This window comes from Buteo buteo, chromosome 1, assembly GCF_964188355.1.
Source record: "Buteo buteo chromosome 1, bButBut1.hap1.1, whole genome shotgun sequence".
NCBI lineage: Eukaryota > Metazoa > Chordata > Aves > Accipitriformes > Accipitridae > Buteo > Buteo buteo.
In genome coordinates, this window is record NC_134171.1 from 27,443,266 (window position 1) to 27,460,610 (window position 17,345).

The 17,345-nt window shown below is 39.3% G+C and overlaps 1 long non-coding RNA gene across 1 annotated transcript; it reads left to right on the forward strand.

The window, feature by feature from the left end:
• Positions 1 to 4,269: 4,269 nt before the first annotated feature.
• LOC142037179 (uncharacterized) lies at positions 4,270 to 9,669 on the forward strand. Its single transcript, XR_012652298.1, has 3 exons — positions 4,270 to 4,648; positions 5,289 to 5,393; positions 7,800 to 9,669. It is a non-coding gene; the product is annotated as an uncharacterized LOC142037179 (long non-coding RNA).
• The last annotated feature ends 7,676 nt before the right edge of the window (positions 9,670 to 17,345 follow it).

Consider the following 17,345-nt stretch of genomic DNA (forward strand, 5'->3'; position numbering starts at 1 on the left):
GTGAAGTTTTCATTATAGAATGTGTTTGATCTGTACAAGCCAGTGTAAATTTATATTGTGTGTATCCTTTATGATTATGAAAAACAAATCTTCTCCTTCCCTGAGGCAAGACATGTTAATAAAAGAAACCTCAAACCCCTAAAGTGGATATTTAGACATATAGAACATACCACAAAACACATCAGATAATTCAACCTCTAGGCTGATTTATAGAAACCCATGAAGGCATTCCCATTAGTTTCTCACTCAGTTGCTGTAGCAGTGCCTGAGTGTATAAACAAAGCATAGGGAAGCAAAAAACCCCCGACGAACAGTAACAAAGCAGATCCAGAGTGTAACAAAGAGAGGCTACATCTATATGTCCTTTTCTTTGTAGACCCAGCTCTACACCTGAGCCTAAATGTCATTTACTCAAATTTCCTCTGTACACTGTTAGATTCTCATTCAGGGCACTCGAGGAAAAAGACTTAGGGATACATAATTCCATAGCATAGACCAAAACTCACAGTTGCTTGCAATGGAAATGTGCAAGGACAAGTTCTCTGGTGTGCATTCTGTAACAACTTGTGGCAGCATCAAATGGCCCACATCAGGCACACTAGTTCCTGAAAAGACATGATCTTACATGCTAAACGGAACTGTGGTAGTTGGAAGCAGCCAACCTACAGATGTCCACAATGGTGCAGTGCAGTTGGGGTCAGTTCTTTGTCTGTTTTGTAGCTTGGCCTTGGAAAGACAGTACAGATGCTATTAAATGGGCCATCAGGAACATTCCTTCTGGTCAACAAAAGTGAATGTATCAATACTTCTTCAAATCCACCTCATTATCCTTTTCTGAGAAGAAGGTGGGCATCATGAGCATCATATCTTTTTTTTTTTTTTACAAGTGGAGGGAAGGGAAGTTATTATTTTTCTTTTTCCAAAATAGGCTTTCCCGTAACTCAGTTTGCACATAAGAATGGTGGGATGGCTATAGACAGAGACAAAGGCCATGTGAGAAGAAATACTTGGGGACCTCTGCTGTCTCAACTGTGCCATATACTTCTACAGCAGTTGTCACACATGACTTCCAAATTCTCAACTTTGGAAGCTTTCTTTTATCTTTTGAATGGATTTTAGGGTAACTTTATGACATAGCAAGAGATGCATGTTTGGGAACTGTGTATTTATTTGTACTATTACTTTTACAGGAGTGTGAAGAAATGAGATACCTATAGTCTCTTCCTGAGTGTGCCAAAGGACCTGTTGTATGACCTTGGATAAACACTTCCCCACTGCTTTAATTCCATTTCTTTGCGATTTGAGCTGTTTGCAGGAAAGTTTCTCTCTTGATACTCATTGAATAGTGCCAGCCCCACTACAGTGGGGTCCTGGCCTCAGTAACAGTGCTAACAACAATGCTTAGAGTTTCACAGGAGGTGTTCAATACCATGCGAGGCTGGGCTGAAATGACCATCATCTTGGGTTTCCATGGTCTTAAGTAGTGGATATACGCCCACAGTAGAGACAGTTTCTTACAGGATTGCCAGTAAGTAGCTGCTGTACCCACAGGAGCTCATATGCTACAACAGGGTAAACAGGAAGAGCAGTCATACAAAAGCAGACAGCTAAAGGAGAACATGAAAGTCCAGGTCTGTATGTGACTCTCTTGATAGTCACTCATAGCTGTAGAAAGTATGAGGAGGAAGAACATCATGCCTGAAATAAAAACTCTGCCAGAAGACAAGGCAAAGATTTGAACTCTTGCCGACTACTTGGCGTTCATAGTGGGTTCAAGGCTATCGTAGCGTTCTGCAGGCGTTCCTTGATGTTTGTGAAGCTGTTTCAAACACACAAGCACCCATTGCTCAGCAGACAGAAACCGAAACAGTTGTGCTGGTAGTTTCAGTTTTCAATATTGTGGCAAGCAGATTTATCACACAAGGAACATGGCACAGGAGCAAGCATTGCTGGCACAAAAAGAAAATGGATCAGGATAAGCGTGGCCAACCAGATGGCCTCTGTGTGGCTAACCACACGCTTATGCAAATACTGGACTAAAACCACAGAAGAGAAATAAAATGCAGATGTTTATATTAGATTGGTTTCTTCTGTGAAGGCAAACCATGTAAGAAAATGCTGAAAGGGTAGTGACAAGTAGCATACACAGGTCTTAATTATACAGCATGACCATTTAACCCTGCTGTTCAGCGATTACTTTAACTTCAAGAAATCAGTGCAAATTTAAGTTCTATGGCTTTACATTGATAGCAATAGTATAATTTGCTGCTTTCCTCCATTTTATGCTGGCTTTAACATTTTAAATTTTAAAGATATTATGACACTGTAAATGTGAAATAACTGGATGGTGAACGAGGCCCCTGTAGTTTAAATTTAAAACAGCTGCAGATACTTTTCCGATAGCATTGTTAAAATGCTTGTATCTAATTAGATGCATGTTTCTGGGAGAGCAAGGAGGGAGAATAGGAAGAACCTCTGTCAAAATAAATGCTTTCAATTTTCCGGGCAGTCAGTTACAAAAAGCACTTATAAGACATTTAAATAGCTATTGATATAGATACCACCAGGAGCTATGGTAGCAGGAATATTCAAATGTTAGTAAAGAGAAGGAAACCATAAGCAAAAAATGCATCATCAATCTGAAATCCACCCAAAGCAGAATAGATGCTGTTAAACAAAGCAATGTAGTGCATGAGTCAGCTCTGCGTTTTGGAGAGAGCGAGCAGGTGTCACTCTCTCTGGAGTAGCAGGGCAGTACAACAGGCACTGGCTGTTGTCCTGCAGTGTAGCAGATTTGAGCTTGGAAACACATCTCCATGCCTCCTTCTCTCTCCCTGATTTCACTGCACCCAAATATGAGCAGACAGCCTTGTAAGGGAGAGAAAATAGCGTGTGGTGTCAGACTCCTATGTTAAATATTAACTGATCATTTAGCTGAGAAACTGCAGAGCCTTTGCAGAGATGCAGGTGATCTACCTGATCATCAGAGGAATGCTTTATGACATTGCTCAGAAGAAATTGAAAGTAAAGCCAACTGAAACTGCGCGAGTCATGGCTCTGAACATCTGAGCTTGCAGATTCTCAGCGCAGTCAACATTCTCCGTAGGTTACACAGTTTGTGGGGACTACAGGGAGAGAGCAGGATTCCCTTTTGTAATAGCTCTTCCCAGTGTCTACCCCAGTACCAGGAGGGCCATTACTAGATTAACGTTCAAGCAAGAAAAAAATTAAACTTCCTGTGCTTTTCAGTGTCACTTCTGGAGACAACTGTGTGCCAAGGAGGATGAAGTTTAATTGCAGCACTGGGGACTGGAGTCAGGAAATAGTTGTGTGTAGGGAAGATAAGAGTAAGGGAACATTGTACAAATCAAAGGGGGAGAGGTCTGGCCTGGCAGTTAAAACAATGGATAAAGTGTCTTTTGTTACCAAAGTACACCTCTTCTGAGACGTCAAGAAAGTCATGCTTTCTGCAGACTCATGGACAAATGTCTGGTGTTTGACACTGAGGTGGGTGCTTGTCGTAGTCCTTGGTTAAGAGTCTCAGCTCTTGGATTGTTTGGGTAATAACCAAATATCTAACAATTCCAGCAACAGGTAAGGTTTGAAACTTGTGACTGTCAGGATGCTCATGGAGTTAACTGCACACTTCAGCAAGTGATTCCAGGAGGATGTTAGTCCATCTGTAAAAAGATAACTTTGCAATAATGACATCGAATGGTTGAGATTTACATCTAATAGTTTTAATGAAAAGTGAAAATAACCTGCATAATGGATTTTTTTTAATCTTTGATTCTAGAATGCCTTTAAAAATATAGGAAGTTGCATTGTAAGGTTACAGAGCCAGTTTGTCAGAAGTTAGAAGTCACAGCACTCTGGCTGCCTGTTGAACCTTACAGGCTTTAACACATGCATGAAACACTGCCCCTTTTAGACTTTGGTCACTTTTCCCTAGTTCCTAAGGAAGTTTCCTTTTCTTACTGCTTTTGTGAAAACTTTCTTTTGACATCTTCCATATCCTTCAGTAAAAAGAAAAGCTCAGAAAGAAATCCTAGATATGCTGAACATGACCGTCCTTTTTGCTATTGACCTTAGGAGTGCAAGGATACTGCCCAGAATTTTTTCAGTAGTTTTAAACCCATCATATTACTATCTAGTCTGTAAAAGCAAACCGCAAACCTCTTCTGACAAAAAATACAGTGTCAAATAATGTTATGCTATAAATCAGTATTATTCTGCAATGATCTGACCTGTTGCATTATCCATTTTCTTTCTGTCCTCTACAGCAAGGTAGTGTAGGGCAATTAAAAAAAGATGAAGGGCAGAGGACATTCTCATGCAATCTTTAAAAGAATGTTATTACTAAATGAAGAATGTATAGCCTGTGTTGGATGTACATGACATGGTATTTTACTTTCTAATGCAATAAATTCTGTCTTCAGCATTCATTTAGCTCTGCAGCATCACAGTGAAGAGTGATGTAAGACTACCTAGATAGAAAGGCAGCCATAATGCATTCAAAAAAGAAGATTCTGACGTATTTTGTTTCAGCAGCTTTCAAACAACCAGTGTGAGGGACTAAAACATCCCACTTCAACAGTACCCATTCGCCTGCACAGACTGGATCTAGCATATACCTAGTTGCCCAGAGGTAATATTTACCTTTATAGAACAGCATTATTTTCATCTGTTTATCTCTCTGATAGACTGATTCGTTGTGTTGATGTAATTGTAAGCATTTACAATGCATATTCTCTTTTACACGGGCAATAAATACAGACAATTCTGAGGAATGAGATCATCGCTTGTGTACTCAAAACTTTGCAACACTGGGCCCTTATGAAATATTCTAACCATGTGCATTTATGAAATAGTTTTCTTAAAGAGTGTACTCAGCTAATACTTTGCATGACCTTTAAACAAAATAATGTCCTTGTGCTGGGTTCATTACAAAATGAAAACATGCAGCATTGTAGGAGTCTCTGAAAAACTTTGAGAGGTTCTAATATAGATCAAGTGAATGTAACATGACAGATGCCCATTCTTCTGTGTTAGGGAGGTGAGAATTCATGTCTTATTTTTGAGATGTTTGACATGCCAAAAAATCTCTGTCAGTCTGGGTAATCAACAGTGTAACATGATTTAGCTCATTCTCTTCTGCTCCCTTTTTATTTATGTATCTTCACACTATAATAATTATGTGCTGTTCTATTTCTGTTTTTCAGAAACATAACTTGTTACACGATTAGTCTGTATGCATGTCCTCTATTACTTTGTTTATATCTTCATAGGCTAGATTCATTCCAGATATATTCAGATAAAGGCAGTGGAATGAAATCAGATGAAATAAGCATTGACTGGCAAGTGGAGTGTTAGAAAGGTGTGCAAGGAGCCAGGTATGTATCTTCCATTAGTCCAAAATAATGCCTGCTATCAGATTGGATGACTTGGCAGAAACAAGATTATTACAGCTTTTACTTACTGAGCACTTAGGACAAGTGGCTGTACTTTATGTACCCGTTCCCAGGTGTAGCAGGTTATCTGCTCTAAATCTGAATTTAGCTGAGTGTGTCAGTTTAACATATGAGACCTTAGAGGTAAAGATGGGCTTAATGCTACTGTACAGATGGCATCACTCAAGGGTGGAGGCTTAGCAGAGTTCTTGGCATTGAAGCTGAAAATGCCAAGCATTATCTGTGTCTATGATAACTTTTCCCCAGAACTCAGAAACTGTAACTTTTATAATAGTGTTGGCAATATGTAAGATGCTTTCTGATCCTCTGCAGACATCCAGCTAAAATCCTGACCAAATTTCTGGTATCACATGGGATCTATTTTCTTCTGTATTATGAATGCGTAGTTTTTCAGCAGGACCTCTAAAGGTTCTCATGGACACTAATGGTCCCCAGTGGGTCTGCAGAGGCTTTTTACCATGAGCAAGGAAGTGGGATTTTTTTTAATCATCAGCAAGGGATTGTTTCTTTTTTTTCTTTTTCTTTTTCATTTGGTTTGTTTGGGTTTTTTGTTTGTTTGTTTGTGCTTTTTTTTTTTTTACTATGAGCAAGGAAGTGGTTTGGTGTTTTTTATTTGTTGGTGGTATTTTGTTTTGGTTTTTTTTTTTACCATGAGCTAGGAAATGTTTTTTTTACCACGAGGTAGGAAGTGAATCTTTTTTGACAGGAAGCAGTCAGAAACTTCTGCAAGTAGAATTTCCTCATCTTCTGCAGTGTTTTTTCATCTAAGTTCCGAAAAGGTCACAAAACTTGTGAAGTGCCTATTGTGTGCATTATGCCTTCAGGATATGCTCTCCAAAATTTCATTGATACTTCCCCATCATCTACGTTGAATGGCTTCTGTGTTGTAGAGATCACTAAGACTATAGCCACAGTATGCCAGTGCAACATCTCTGAGTCAGAGCCTAATGGCATTACAAGGTCTGCAACAGCTGCTGCAGAGATATATCTGTGACTCATCTGAAATCCTACTATGAACAAAGCACTAATCCAGCATCATAGCCTATTCTGCTGGCCAAAGAAAAATGCTAAATATAAATAAATCTGTAACAAAATGCAAATATAGTGGAAGGTTGGTAAGATTTCAGAGAAGTCAAAAAGCTCCATTATCCCAGAAAAGGAAAATTGAAGGGAAAAATGAAAAAAGCATATTCTCCGAGTGTTCCGTTTCCATTTCTCTTTTAGTTCTCTAGAGATACCAACATCTATTTAGACACCATGAGACTAATCTAATGTTTATCTGGGAGAAAAGGATCATAAAATGTAGATTACCAAGTGAAATCTCTATTACATCAGATGTTTGGAAATTAAAGCAGATAATTAGTCAGATTTTGAAATACAGAACAGTATTGACCATGGGTGGAGTTTAACTAGTTCATCTAATGTCAGCTGCAAAAGCTCCATCAGCTTCAGCAATGCCAGTTTTCATTTTGTGTCTCTTAGCAAGCTGATTTGATGCATGCTAGGATATAAAGATTAGCTTCCTCTAAGCAAAAAAAAAAAAAAAAAAGCTTTATACATTCTTTTAATTCTCAAACATTAGCCTGCTGAAAAGGAGGCTATTCCTGCTCAGAGAAATACTTGCTGTAAACTAAGGTCCAGAGAGATCACTTTAACTGTCATTTTTCCCTGCAATGCTCTGGAATAAACTGAATTCAGTGTTACTGAATGTAAAGATCAGAATTAGTAGAAATGAATGTGGTTTATGCAATGCCTCAATTTTAATAAGCTTAGCTGTGGCTTTAAAACCCACTGAGATGGTAATCTATTTATATTTCAGCAATACCAGGAACAGCTGCAGTGTGCTTAGAACCCAGAGAACTGAGTGGTCTTGAACCAAATGGAACTTTATGCAGAGCTGATTTAAGGGGACACTGTAGTTTACCAAAGATAAATGCGCGAAAACCAGGAAAGAAGATGATTTTTTGCGAAACTGGATGCTTTTCTGGGAAAGGGGAGGCGCTGTACCCTCCATTATGGAAGAGCAGCATGCATCCCACTGACAGCATCCCCTTTTATTTATTTGCTTTCTTCACCAGCTAGAAAGCAGACATGAATTTAGCTCCAGATAATGCCTCTCATTTCCTGCAGTGATTTCCACAATTGTCTCTTTACCAGTAAAACGTAGCTGATAATAGTTTTTGGTAACATTATAAAATTCTTAGTTTAGAACAAATGAATAGCATTGCTCAATTTTCATTCTTTCTTCTCTAGTAAAGGGGCAAATATAGAAAACTGACTAAAACAAGTTTTTAAAATAACCATCTATACATTTGTGTTATTTTACAGGCATACTAAGCATTTCCTGTATATTTATGGAGAACCATTTTAGTTGTGGAGATGACTTGACTCTAATGATTGGCGATGTTGAATCATTGCTCAACATGCAGTGATCAAACACAAACTGCAACCGGCTCTTAAATCAAAGCAATGACTCAGCATTCAGCACGTGACCTTTGCCTTACTTTCCTGTCCCAAAGAAAATGTAGCAATGAAAAGAAATGGATTCCTTTCCACCATAGGGAGGGAGCAGAGAGGAACAGAAACCTGCTGAGGCTCCTGCGGGCTCCCTCCCCTGCTCTCAGTTCTCCCTGTGAGGGGGGCCAGCAGCTTCGCTCCCAGCACTTTCGCTCTTACTGCCTTCCTCTTCCTAACGGGACCTGCCTGTTGCCACCTGGAAAGAAAACCGTAGCCTCTGCTACAATTGCCATGCTAGGGTGTCAGATGTGTTCGGGCAGTATGATCACCCATGGAAAGCAAAGATAGATGCAGGCCCAGTCTAAAGGGGAAGCCGAAGAGTCGTGCAGACGCACGGCGTGGTACAGGTGTGTTGGTCAGTGCAAAGCTCCACTGCTTCAAGAAATGTTGGCTTGCACGAGGCTGAGACAGAGGCTGCGAAAGCTGGTTCCCTTTCTTAATGCCTGAAGAGTCAAGATAAAAGCAAGGAGACACATACACTAATTTTCTCGTTGGTTGCACAAGAACGTTATCTTTACTTGGCTTTGTGATTAAATCATTCTGGGGATGGGGATGCTGTCACTGAAAAAGCATCAGTTATAAACTGCATTTGACAGGTAATAAAATTCCGATTATCGGTTGAAGTCCCTGCCTTTGCGCACATAGCTGAGAGTAAGAGAAGCAGTCATGAGCTTATACTTACAATCTCTGACCCAAACAACAACTTTAGCATGCTTTTTTCTGTACAGTGAGAGTTTGATTTTAGTCCTGTGCATGAAAATCCTCTGCTTCTATGGAAGACAAATGGCCAATTGCGATACTGCACCATTTTTGAAAAGAATATAAACTGCAAGAGAAAAAGAAAAAAAAATATCTTAGCTGGCAACAATCATCTTATTATGTATGTTCCGTATATAAGGATGGCACAGGAGGAAAAAAGCAATTGTGAGTGGTCATTTATGAAACTGAAGTTGGACATTCATTCACAGTGTAACGGGGAGTACTGGGACCCCCATGAGATGCTGGTAATCACTTTTACAAGAATTAGTATAGGGAACTCATTCACTCCCCATTCCACAGCACTTATGAATTATTCAATTAATCCTGTCCGGGGAGATAAATGTTGCATGCTATAGGAGCACATGCTATGGTATTTATTAATTTAGTTTGATGTTTGACAAGCTTCAAATTTGCTTTTCCAGAATGCCAAATATTATTGTTTTAGTTCCTGTGTTTTGCTTCTTATCACTGAGTTTACAAGAACCACCCCCATCTGTGTTTCTATTTGACAAGTTTTCTGAAATGAATCCATGAAAAAAAAATTGATGTTTTAAAAGTCTGTTGTAGACATTCTGTCTCAGATATTAACAGTATCTGTCAGCCACCAAATAAACACAGCTTATCTGGACTCTTCATGCCTGGAACACTTTCATTAGGTTTTAAACTTTATTTTTAAACTAGGTCTTATGTTGACAGTGATGTAAAGTTCAAACTGATATGTGTTTATGAACTGATAAAAATCAATACATTTGATGAACAGTCTGGCAAAGTACCGAACAAATCCTCATTACACATTTAGGTGAAAAAGATTTGGCTGATTTTAAAGTGCTTGCTGGAGCACCATGCAGTGGTGCCTTATGGCACAGGCTACTGCTGCCTTGTGCTTTGTCGCAGGGCTGCCACTCTCAGTGCTCTGTCCTTCTGCAGACTTCAGATGCATTTGACATTCTTTTAAAATCGGTCCATGTATTTTATAGATGACCCAATTTGGTTCTTATTTTACCATGCAATACTTAGTATATTGGTCCAAACCCACTGTTTATATGGTTAAAGTGAAGACGTCACTGCTCTGGTGAGTGCCTTTCTTACTAAAATTATGCTCTGATTACAGTAGGAGCAAAAGGGATGCAGTGAAGAGCTGCTATTACACGGCGAAATGGGACGTGCCCTTTACCTGATGCAATTTTTACTTGTGCAGTCCTTTACTGTATCCCTGCAGCAGACAGTTAAGTGGCTGAAGAGCGACTTTACTATGTCGGGAACTCCTCCGTTTCACTGCAGCATTGCACTCACCGCTGCCCGTGTGCAGTCACAGCGGGCCGAGCAAACGCATTTGTCAGCTGCGTGCTAGGATCAAGAGCTAGCACGCTGACAAAAATGCCAGTAGTTTTCCTAAGCACTTGCTTTCTAGGAAAAAAGCTGCCCTTCACCACCACCCCCCGAAACATCTCTTATTCTCAGCGTGTGCTTAATCTGTCTCGTCCTCTTGTAAAAGATCTGAGGATTGTTCGACCTGACACAGACTCTGTCTTTGGGACAGCAAGGCGAGTTGGCTGAAAGAGTCCCTGTCAAAAGTATTTATCTGATGGCATCGCAATGTGAACGTACATGGTTATTCTGAAAATATGAGGAAGAGCATGTATATCAGGACAGGGCTTGATAATTCTGCCACTGGTCTAACCATAGAAGAGTATTCAGTATCTAACTGACGATCCACCTGAAAATAAATTAAAATAAGTGAAAAAAAGGATATGTGCAAGAATCAGTTTTGTTGATCAGAGATGACTATTGTAACAGAAGATTAACACAGTTTCTCCACAGTCCTTGTGCTTGGGGCACCTGCATGGGTAGTTCAGCTGCCATCCCCAATGCAGGTTTCACATACCGCGGAGCAGTCCCTGCCCTGCCAGGCCTCCCTGGCCCTATTTCCAGACTCACATCTTCCTGAAAGCTTTTTCTGTCTCAGTATGAGAAAAAGGACAAAGTCTGAGCCCTCAAAATAGGGTATAAAATGGCTTTTGTGTGTATGCACATGTGCATGCATGTAAGGGGACACACACTAGATATAAGCCTGCATTTCTTTATGAAAACAAAGAAGGAGATAATTTCAGTTGGTGCCCAGGTCCCAGGTATGTTAATCATTAGAGGCAAAAGACAAAAAGAAATGCAGCTTCAAATAAAGTACTGTTTATCAGAGATATATTTTGTAAGAATTAAAAAGTAACCATTCTCTGAGCTGTATATACAGCTGTGATGCTATAATTATATGTTATTCTCTGGAAATTCTTATTTCTGTGGAGAAGAGGAAGGAAATGATGGATGCTTTAATACAGTGATAGTTTTCCCCCTTGTGTTTCCAAGTAGGCCTTGAATTCTCCTCCTGGGTTTTACATCATTATAATTCCACTCGACCTGAATCTTCCTTGCATACATTGATTTTATGACACCATTAAGTTTATTTGCCAATGGGGTTATTTTCTTCCTAATTACTTTTCTTGTCTGTGTTTGTTATTTTTACAAAGTGAGACAGACACTAGAAAGAAAGAAAGAAAAGAAAAGTAACCATAAAAGTCCTAACATTTGCCTAATGTTTTATTTTGTTTAGCCTAGGAACTCTCCACTGTGGAATGTGCTGGTGATCAGTGTTGGACCTGGCTGGAAAAAGTCTGAGTTACAGTTAGGCGACACATAAACAAAACTACTTTAAGAATGCAAGAGTGCAGGACTACATAGGATTTGGCTTCACTAGCCTTATAATTTAGGAAATTTGGGTCAAATTTTATTTTCCATAGCAGGACTGAAGTATCCTGAGGCTTTTTCCCGCTTGATTATTTTTTCGCCGCCAAAGCGCTAGCATTGTGCCGAATATATGGTTTTTACAGAAATGCATTGCTTCAGTTACCTTTCTTTGCCTTCCCCTCCCATCCCTGAGCGATATTGGATGCATCCCCCGTATTAAACATTTTCAACAAGATGTTAATCATGCATTTTCTAACCTTGCCAAATTTTTATTTATCTGTGTTTTCTCTTTTTATCTGCTGGTTTTTGGTGGTTAAGTTTAATTAACTCACCTTATGGAATACTTCTCAAATTATTTCTGCTAGCAAGGATAATAATTCATCCAGATAAGCTTTCTTTTGTAAATAAGAAGATAGTAAAGACATTTACTTCTCACTTAATAGTAAAGGATACATTGGTTTCTTCCTTTGTCACTCCAGGCCACGTGTTCCAACACAATGAGAACTCCTATCTTCCTTTTTTAAGAAAACATTTTTTTTTTCACTCCTTAACACCTGAATGTCCTAGAACACAGGAGAAAAACTGATCAAATGAGTCAGCTGTTTTGCTTGGGCTGTTGATTTTGCTTCCTTTTTGGAGGACACATTTAAAGTTTATATACTGTTGTATCATATTTTTTCTCAGTTACTGGAGCTATTTTATATGGCAACTTTTCTTTGCTCTGAAAAAATATTTTACTTTTCATCAGTTTCTTCTTTCTTGAAATATAGTTACACACTATACCAAATGAGAAAAAAAAAATTTGAGAGACAATGGTGAGTGAAAAATGAAAGCCTCACTCTAGAAATTCAGGATCCCTCTGAACTTCAAGTGTAGTGATTTTGCCTTATCGCCTGGCTTTGGCTACATTGCTCTTTTATGACCTGAGAAGCTAAGGTAATAAGATAATATTAGTCTGTCTCTCAAACATAATAGTAGTAGCCATAACACTGAAATTCAGTTGTACTTCAAGCCTTTTTTTTTTTAAGCTAACTGACCTTAGCAAAGCAATGTCCAGAAAGGACTGGGAATCTGATTGCATCCAGATTAACTGACCAAACTCTGTCCTCAGCAGTTCCAGTTCAAAACATTTGCTGCTTCCCCTTGCCCCCTCCACCCCCCCGCCCCCAATTTCCCCCACTTGCTCTTATCATAGCATTTCAAAACCTTTGAGCATCTAACATAAACAATTATGGATAGAGATGGTAAAAACTATATCTGAGATTTTCTCCTCCCCTCCCTTTTTAAAAAGAAACTCTTGCACTCTTGTTCTTTAAAGTGTCTAGCAGATGATTATTTCATTGCCTTGAGCTTTGAAAAGTAATAAGATATAACTTAAATTCTATTGTACATTGTTCTATCAAGAGATATTACAGTTTATAGTTCAATTGAGCAATTGGCAGTGTAAAATAAGAAAAGAAAAAGTGTTTTCAGATTAATTTTAAAAATCTGATTAAACTGGTTTTGTAATTGCTTATATGTCATGAGCGGAGAGTAATATTAGACCTACTCTTCTATTTTTGGCTGCCTAGTTTCTAAAAATACAGTAAACTCCCCTGACACTATGACAAAGAATTGCAGTTACATTTTAATGCTACCCTTGAAAAAATGTGGGTTGTTTTTTTTTTTGTTAGTTTTTTTCTTTTTTTTCATTAGGAAAGGTGAAGCTACAAAGCACTGCTTTCAGAGATAAATGGTGGGCATGCATTATAGCAGAAGGTGTTTTGTTGGTATTGCTGATGACCAGCAGAACAGGAGGAAAGCAGAAGCAGACATTGCACAGGCTCCTCCAGGATTAGAAAAGAAACATTTCTCTCCACTGCCAATGATGTCACAGCAGCAGATTCCTAGTGCTTGATTATAGAAGTCTTGAGCATTCTTCATTCTTTATGGCTTATTTTGTTTTCTGGGGGAGTGGTGGAATTTGCCTCTGGTGTCCAAACATCCCCCAGACTCTGTATATCGCATGCAACACTGCACATGTCTCCACTGTGGAGATAATTTGAATGAGTTTGTTCTCTTGGGTTAAACCAGCACAGGTGGGACTGTCCACATAGAAAATGACATTTGAGCCTTTGTATCCATCTTGATGGAGTGTCTACTACTGATGTTACAAGCTCTGGGGACCAGCCCATGACTCTCGTCACTGCAGTCTGTTTCTCTGATGGGCCTTGCACAGGGAACAGGGGGAAAGCAAGTCTATATTTTTTTTGGCGGTACTCTCATTCTCTCACTTCCTTTAAGTCTTTTCTCTTCAGTATCCCACATTCAGCAGGATGGTTAGGGTTTATTTTTTTCATTCAGAACAATTTTAGTAGTTCTGGTTCATTTAATTTGTTCCTTACATCTGAAAGATGGCAAATCTGCTTCAGTTGGTTCTTGAGGGGATATGTAGCGTTCGCTACCTATCAAGGTGGCACGCTTAGACCACTGGTTGGCCCGGACCAGGGAAAGAGACAGATAACACACACAGTGTGAGCGCCAACTTCCGCCTTTTATTGCGCAGTTAATTCCTTTTATACTAACAAGGGGAGGTGGGGTTACAGGTACATCACAAGGCTGCGACTAACCCTCTAACTTTCCGTGACATTGCGAGATCTTCCGAACGCCGACCCCTACAGGGATAATAAATTTCTGTAACAATGATAACTAGAAAAAGTGGAAGAATTTTTGGTTTTGTGCCCCTCACTTTTTTTGGAAGATCCTTTTCCCTTGCTGTTTGCCTTCTGTTTTTGCTACAGGCTCTAATGAGAGCAGAGACCATGATGGGCTAGGAGCTCTCAGGAGCTGAGAAATTGAGGATTATACAGGTCAGGTTCATAGTGAAACCACCCTATCTTCTGAACCAGCAATGTCTTATCACATTCAACTCAACAGTTAACTTTCAAGGCAGTAAAGTCATCTGTGTAATTTTTCCACTTTAGTCAATAAGCACAGTTGCGAGAATCGTTCAGTCTTCTATATTGCTTTAACTTTCTACATTAGTTACTTTCTACATTAGCTGTTTCATTCTAACCACCCAGTCATTCTTGGCATCACACTCACACTTCCTCCATCTCCCCTTCCCTGAAGAGATTTATATTTAAATATTAAAACAGTGTTAAGTGAGGAATAATTTGAAATGGCTAGGAAATAAAATTTTAAACACTGATCTAAGCTATTCCCTCTATGTCAGATATTACCCACATTACTTGAAGCAATTCTGTGCCATCTTGCATCATGCACCACGACAGATTACTGGGTTGAATGCATGGTCATTAAAGACAGGACAATGGGAGAGACAGTAATGCCCCTTAGTGTTTTTTTGTCTGTCAGCACCCTGAGGAACATGACACAGGGCCTGTGCTCCACTCTGCAGAAAGACCCAGACTAATACGGGTCTGTGATCAACCTTGTGTTACTGTCTATGGTATTCTAGCTACCTCTTTTCTCACCATCCACAATCAGCATGCAACTTCAGGCCTAACGTTGTTCATTTTCATGTACTTATTTTCCTTGTAGATACTATGAAATCCACACCTGTAGACATGATTGCTGGAGAAAAGATCAAATATGAAACAAAACTTCCCAGAACAGGTAGTGCTGGAGGCTGACAAGAGGGACAGAATCTAGCAAGCCTTGTATCACTGCAAGGGCTGGAAAAACTGGTGTTACAGCAATGTCACAGCCATACTACACTGCATTTAGTTACTCAGATATCATTTTTTCCTTCTTAGGGTATTGCTGGTGGTCCTGCACCATTTCATGTAAATAGAGGAGTACTTTTCAAGAGCAGGTGCTTTTAAAACCTCAACTTGTTTTACCCTGCTCACTGGTTATCAACAAGGTGACAGTAAAGTTAAGGTTTATCCTGTTATTTCCTTGGGAGAAGAATTTATGATTGCAGCACTATGGCTGTGGGTGTGTTGTAGGGAGAGGGTTTGACCCAGCCAAAGGGCAGGGAAAAGCACTACCATGAACCTGACCCAGATGTAAAGTGCAGCTCTTCATGCAACTTGGCAGGAACACCTGAGCAAAAGAGGTGGCATGCTTTCCTTAACTTTAGACTACTTATTTCTTTTAGCTATTTAAGATAGCTATTTTTCATTTGTTTGGCAGGACAAAGCTACAGCTAGGTTTTACCCGAGGAGAACAGAGATCCCTGAGTAGCAAGTGCAAAGAAATTGTACCACTCAATAAGTGTCACTGAGTAGGAACGTGCCACCTTGCTAAGGTAACGTGCAATAATATCCACCACTCCGGTTTGATAAGATCTTTATTTGCAGGTTAATTCTCTGGTTTCAGACTAAAGGTCATCCGAGATTGTCAAACAAAGATTTTAGACCTTTAAACATAGCTATATCCTGAGTGTGTTCTGTTGTTTAGTTTATAAGTTAGAATTCAGATTTTGCATCAGGTTATTTCCGTACCTCTACTCTAATCACACTGAGGCAACCTGTGCTTGCAGAGGTCCACAATATGACCAGGATCTGGGAATTTCTGTAGCTGCAGAGTATAAACTCCTTTAGATGTCTAAAGAAATTAATCAATGACAGAAGGCTGACTACTTTAAATCATCACGCTCTTTCTTTTTTCCTACGTTTACTAGGTAAGCAGAAGGAATCAAGAACTATGAGATGTAAACATTTCCAAGACTTTCTAAAGAGTCAGCACAGGTCCACATTTGCTGTATACTCTGGAAATCTGATCTTGGTCAAACATTCTGTTAGTTTGCAGCAGATTAAACAACTGCATTACAGTGAACAGATTTTGCTTCTCAACAATTCAGCTTTTTCAATTTCTAGCTATACTTGTTTAAAGTAGAGGCTGTCCAGGGCAGGCTCCTTTTGCTTTGTGGGCGGTGAGAAACATGCACTGCGAGATAGCTTGGAGAAAGCTTTACCTCTTGACTTTCAGTTACACCTGTCTTTTAAGAAGCCAGTCATAACTTTGTTTTTTTCTGATTCAGACTTTTAAACAAACTCTACGTGTGATTGGAAGCAGTTAACTTTCAAAACGTTGTTGAGGAGCAGAACTTCTTCTCAGAGTGCATCCTAAAGAAGCGGGCTTCAGCCTCAGGCACAAGAATCCTGGCACAGCTCAGAAGCAAAAGGGCACACTGCGAATTCTGCAAAACCAGCATCCCTAAGCACCAGGGTCTGCAAACTTCCCGATGGACAAAATATGAGAGTACTGTGAGGTATTCAGTAAAAGCCATATACCAAACAGTGGCAAGAATGAGGGCATGAAATTGTAAAGTTACTCAAGTGTTAACAAAAGCGGCAAACAGAACCTTTATGTGGTATGCATTACTTTGGAGATGGGGTAAATGTTGAAGGAGCTTTTATTTCCTCCTTAAACTTTTTTTAAAATATGTATACCAAAAAAGGAGGAGGAGAGGAAAACAAAATGCTGTGATGTGTTATGTTATTAATTTTCTGTAGCTGCAGAGAAAAAACCCTGGTCACTCAATTTCAAAGAAAATCTATGGTGTAGGCCCCATATTAATATGGATATAGCTAATTCAGTACTGACAAAGATTATTCAATGCATTACATAGAAAGAAGTTTTGCATTTTCAGAGCATGGACTGCATTCAAAGAAACTGCAAAACCTCTTCTATTTCCAGTCTCAAGTGAATGGTTTTCCTCCTGTTTGCAGTTGAGAACTTCCCCTTGATAACCACAAGATATAATTAGGTATAATAACATTAGAAAAGAATGCATGTGGGGTTTTTTAATTTTTTTTTTTTTAATTACTCTGTGTACTTCCGCACGCACATGCTTATTTAATTTCCTTCTCTCTTTTCCTCTGCTGCACCCCCTTACACTTAACAGCTAAA